Source organism: Labrus mixtus, chromosome 7 (genome assembly GCF_963584025.1).
Source record: "Labrus mixtus chromosome 7, fLabMix1.1, whole genome shotgun sequence".
Classification (NCBI taxonomy): Eukaryota; Metazoa; Chordata; class Actinopteri; order Labriformes; family Labridae; genus Labrus; species Labrus mixtus.
In genome coordinates this window covers 25,028,527-25,034,852 of record NC_083618.1, presented here as the reverse complement: position 1 = coordinate 25,034,852, position 6,326 = coordinate 25,028,527, and positions in this window count along the sequence as shown.

Genomic DNA, 6,326 nt, shown 5'->3' with positions numbered 1-6,326 from the left:
AATATTCAATATAATAGATCAATATTTTATTTTATTTTATGGAAGTGAAATAAAGTCTCCACACCTTTCAGACGACGTCTCAGTCTGTCCTCTCAGAGCTTCACTCACACATCAACTCGTTTTGAGACTAACCCTGACCCACAAAGACTCACAAAGACTAACCCTGACCCACAAAGACTAACCCTGACCCACAAAGACCCACAAAGACCCACAAAGACTAACCCTGACCTAGAAAGACCCAGAAAGACTAACCCTGACCCACAAAGACCCATAAAGACTCACAAAGACTAACCCTGACCCACAAATACCCACAGACTCACAAAGACTAACCCTGACCCGCAAATACCCACAGACTCACAAAGACTAACCCTGACCCACAAATACCCACAGACTCACAAAGACTAACCCTGACCCGCCAATACCCACAAAGACTCACAAAGACTAACCCTGACCCACAAAGACTCACAAAGACTAACCCTGACCAACAAAGACTAACCCTGACCCAGAAAGACCCAGAAAGACTAACCCTGACCCACAAAGACCCATAAAGACTCACAAAGACTAACCCTGACCCACAAATACCCACAGACTCACAAAGACTAACCCTGACCCGCAAATACCCACAGACTCACAAAGACTAACCCTGACCCACAAATACCCACAGACTCACAAAGACTAACCCTGACCCGCCAATACCCACAAAGACTCACAAAGACTAACCCTGACCCACAAAGACTCACAAAGACTAACCCTGACCAACAAAGACTAACCCTGACCCAGAAAGACCCAGAAAGACTAACCCTGAACCACAAAGACCCATAAAGACTCACAAAGACTAACCCTGACCCACAAATACCCACAAAGACTCACAAAGACTAACCCTGACCCACAAATACCCACAAAGACTAACCCTGACCCACAAAGACTCACAAAGACTAACCCTGACCCACAAAGACTAACCCTGACCTAGAAAGACCCACAAAGACTAACCCTGACCCACAAAGACCCATGAAGACTCACAAAGACTAACCCTGACCAAGAAAGACCCACAAAGACTAACCCTGACCCTCAAAGACTAACCCTGACCCACAAAGACTCCAGATAAAGTCTGAGTGAAACATTGAGCTGTTTGTGTTCACACATGCATGATTATGACGACTACATGATAACTTCTTCTGTTGATCTAATGTTTTAACCCGGAAGAGATTAGCTCCTTTTCATTTCCTCATCACGGCCCATTCAAAACATTTAAATCAAAATATTCAAGGACTGTCCTATTTTGCAGGGCTGCCATGTCTTTCAGGACTATCCTATTTTAACTGGACTCTAATACTTTTCAAGGACTGCCATGTTTTCAAGGACTGCCATGTTTTTCAAGGGCTGCCATGTTTTTCAAGGGCTGTCATGATTTCCAGGACTATCCTCACAATGATTTAAAAAAAAGTCTCAGTCAACCATCCAGGGTGACCAGGGAGCAAAGTTTTGGTTTCACAAAAAGAGGATTTATTTGGACTGAAACAGTTCGTAGGATCAATTTCACTCTTTGCTGCGGCTGTTTGTTAAGTCACTCTTAACGCCAGTCCTGCTTTAGCGGACGACTTGTTGGACATCTGCTGGTAATGAAGGATAAACAAACCTCTGTTATTTCCAGCCCTTACACGCAAGTATGTCTGTGTATACACAGGCACATGCAGGTATCTACAGGTATTCACAGGTGTACACAGGTGTATGCATCTAAACGGGTATACACAGGGAAAGGCCACTATTTCATTAACAAGATCTTCTCGTTATATCAGCCCGAGCGCTTTACATGATCTTATTATGGGGTTGCCGGATGTGTTCGATCCATTATTTAATCAAGCTTTTTCAGTTGACCACCTTACTGTTAACTTTAACAGTGCTCTTCTGGGCCTCCTTGACTCTGTACCTCCAGTAAAAACTTGGCGGTGTCTTGGAACCATACCCCTTGGTTAAACGAGGACTTACAACTCCTTAAAAAGAGCTGCAGAAAAATTGAACGTCAGTGGCGTCACTCAAGGCTTGAAGTGTTTTATCACGCATGGAAAGACAGCCTGACCACCTACCAATCTTGGATGTCAGTCGCAAAAGCAGTCTACTATTCAAATTTGATTTCAAATAATAGGCATAATTCCAGACTATTATTCAATACTGTTTCTAGGCTCTCTCAGAATACCCCAGTCCTACAATGACAGAGTTTGTTGTTGCTATGTCCATCTGTACAGGACAAGGCTTTTCTGAATTTGAACCAATTTCCTTGGCTTCTTTGACTTGGGTTGTAATGGTGGCTTGATGTACAACCTGCTCACTGGATCCTCTGCCGTCTTGGGTTGTCAAAGAGCTTTGGCCTACATTACTACCTTATGTTTTATCTATCTTAAACTCATCCCTCCTCACAGGAGTTCCAGCTTGCTTCAAACCTGCTCTGGTTAAACCCTTACTAAAGAAGCCTAGCTTGGATGCAGACTCCCTGACCAACTATAGACCTGTTTCAAACCTTGCTTTCTTGTCAAAAGGTTTTGAGAAAGTGGTCTCAAATCAGCTTTTAAATTATTTATCACTAAATAAGCTATTTGAGCCATTTCAGTCTGCTTTTCGGGTAAATCATTCGACAGAAACAGCACTTACAAAAGTGGTGAATGATTTGCTACTGTCTATAGATTCAGACTCAACAAGTGTTTTATTGTTGTTGGATCTTAGCACTGCTTTCGATACGGTGGACCACTGTTTTCTACTGGATAGGCTTGAGAACTATTTTGGTATCTCAGGACAAGTTCTAGAGTGGTTAAGATCCTACCTGTCAGAAAGATCTCAATGTGTTTTATACGACAACATAGTCCTGTGCTGTTAGGCACGGGGTTCCACAGGGGTCTTTACTGGGTCCATTACTGTTTTCACTTTACCTATCCCCACTGGGTCAGATATTGCGTTCTTTTGGGATACCTGTGTATACACAGGAATACCGGCACACGCAGGTATCTACAGGTATCCACAGGTGTACACAGGTATATGCATCTAAACAGAGGTATACACAGGGAAAGACAGCTATTTCATTAACTTCTACACACATGATGCTTCTGATGATGATGATGATGATGATGATGAAGATTATGGTGATATTTAGGATGGTTTTGATGCTGATTAGAACTATTATGAACTGTGGTCACTTCCTGTCAGCACATCTGGTCACTTCCTGTCAGCACCTAGACGCAATGGACTGCAATGAGGCCGCCTTCACTGTCCAGCGCGTCGGGCACAGAGGTTGCAAAGAGGGTGCGTCTTTGCCTTGAAACCCTTGGAAACAGGAGAGACGCTTAGGTGAATTTCTGATGAGGGTTATCATGTCACGAATAAGTGACATAAAGTTGCGACATGCAGGAATATTTTGGGCGACATCATGCACAACCAAATTCACCAAATGTGCAGTGCAGTGGATGTATACTGTGCTCGGGGCTCCTGTTCTAGCACGCAAGCTTGCAAACCAGTTCTAATGCCAGACACATTTGATGCGCCGTCGTAGCACTGTCCTCTACATTTCTGAGAATCTCAACAGAACATCCTTTAGCAGCTGAAACAGCGCTTCTGCTGTTGTTTTTGATGTCTTGTAAAATCCAACGAAAAGTTCCTCTGGCTCCAGATTTTTAGCAACAAAACGGAAGCAGAGAGACACCTGTTCCCTGACTGTTACGTCGGCTGTCTCGTCCATAATCACAGAGAAAAACTCAGCAGATTTTAATTCTTCTATTATAGTTCTCAGCACATCATGGGCAAACATTTCTGTCATCTCGTTCAGGACATCATGAGAGAGCCACCTGCTCTCCATACGCACAAGCCATGTCTGTAACTCCGGTATGTCTTGAGCACGCAAGTTTAACAACTGGGTCAAGTTTGACTCCTCATCGGTGCTTCCTCGGATGGCCAATCCTTGACATAAAAGGTACTGGATTGAGGAAAGAATCGCCAACAAAGCTGTAGTGCAAACCTCACAAAACACCGTGTTTTTAGCCGCATCATACCCTATCCATGGGAAATGTACTTTCCAGCTAGCTTGAAACGTCCGGCCCTTCTTCTGTCCATCTTCGCTGCTGCCGCTGCAGTTTTCCTCACTTGTGTTAGCTGACACATTGGAAGCATTGGCACTGGAAACTGTAACATTGCTTGATGTTTTTGTTTTTTTTTAGTCACAAATTTGTCCATTCCGATTTTTGTTGTCTAAGACAGTGTAAAGGTTAAGAAGTTTCAAACGTCAAGCCCTTTTGGTGGTAAACCTGACGTCACAACCTTGCTTACGTGTGGTGAGGGAGAGCGAATCAGTGATTAGTGTATGCTGGCACTGGCTGGCACCCGTGGGTGCTCAGCTTTCTTCGGAATCGGCGCCTATGCTCACCGCTTAGTCTGGATCCACTTTAGTCGTCTAAAAGGTTCTGTGTATCTAAGCAGTCTTTTATTAAATACCTCCTCTCAGAGAAATGTCTCCCATATTTCAAACATGTGTGTCTGTTTTCCTGACGGCAGCCTGCAGCTGCACATTCATAACAGACGACCTGCTAAGAATAAGAATCAGAGTCACGTTTAGGATCGCTGCTTTCAATAAACACACAGGAAAACATACATACATATAGAGGATACATATTATTATGAATTAATATAAATATTTATGATATGGACAATGAACTAAATCTAATATAATTCATTCAAATCTTTGGAGCAAAGGATGGAGAAAAGAGAGCCGAGGTTAACGGGACGTTTTCACTGTACGAGGTCACGACGTTCACGTGTCTAAATGTGTGTTTGTGTTTTTGTACCTCCAGAGTCCTGCTCCCGCTGAGCTCACATTTATCACACAGGGACTTTGAAACGTTGGGTCTTTCCTTTCTTTTCAAACCAGGAGGTCTAGAGCCCTGATGATGGATGAACTCTGAAGCCTGGCTCAGTGAACACGTCCTGCACAGCTTGTATCAGAGCTCTCAGGAAAGACATGAACAAAGGTTGAAGGACAGATGTCACCATTATTCTGTAAACCTTTTTGTTCACCGCAGGAGTTCTCCTCCTCTGTTCTCCGTTGACATGGAGAAACGACAACCAGACTCCCTGCTCATCTTTCAACCTCACCTTGGTGACATGCTGTCAGTGAACACATCACAGAGTGAACATGCTGTCAGTGAACACATCGCAGAGTGGACATGCTGTCAGTGAACACATCGCAGAGTGGACAAACTGTCAGTGAACACATCGCAGAGTGGACATACTGTCAGTGAACACATCGCAGAGTGGACTTGCTGTCAGTGAACACATCGCAGAGTGGACATACTGTCAGTGAACACATCGCAGAGTGGACATAATGTCAGTGAACACATCGCAGAGTGGACATGCTGTCAGTGAACACATCACAGAGTGAACATACTGTCAGTGAACACATCGCAGAGTGGACATACTGTCAGTGAACACATCACAGAGTGAACATGCTGTCAGTGAACACATCGCAGAGTGGACATGCTGTCAGTGAACACATCGCAGAGTGGACATACTGTCAGTGAACACATCGCAGAGTGGACATGCTGTCAGTGAACACATCGCAGAGTGGACATACTGTCAGTGAACACATCATAGAATGGACTTGCTGTCAGTGAACACATCGTGGACATGCTGTCAGTGAACACATTGCAGAGTGGACATGCTGTCAGTGAACACATCGTGGACATGCTGTCAGTGAACACATCACAGAGTGGACATACTGTCAGTGAACACATCGCAGAGTGGACACCTCACAGAGTGAACATACTGTCAGTGAACACATCGCAGAGTGAACATGCTGTCAGTGAACACAACACAGAGTGAACATACTGTCAGTGAACACATCGCAGAGTGAACATGCTGTCAGTGAACACATCGCAGAGTGGACATACTGTCAGTGAACACATCGCAGAGTGAACATACTGTCAGTGAACACATTGCAGAGTGGACATACTGTCAGTGAACACATCATAGAATGGACTTGCTGTCAGTGAACACATCGTGGACATGCTGTCAGTGAACACATCGCAGAGTGGACATGCTGTCAGTGAACACATCGTGGACATGCTGTCAGTGAACACATCACAGAGTGGACATGCTGTCAGTGAACACATCGTGGACATGCTGTCAGTGAACACATCGCAGAGTGGACATACTGTCAGTGAACACATTGCAGCGTGGACATACTGTCAGTGAACACATCGCAGAGTGGACATACTGTCAGTGAACACATCGCAGAGTGAACATACTGTCAGTGAACACATCGCAGAGTGGACATACTGTCAGTGAACACA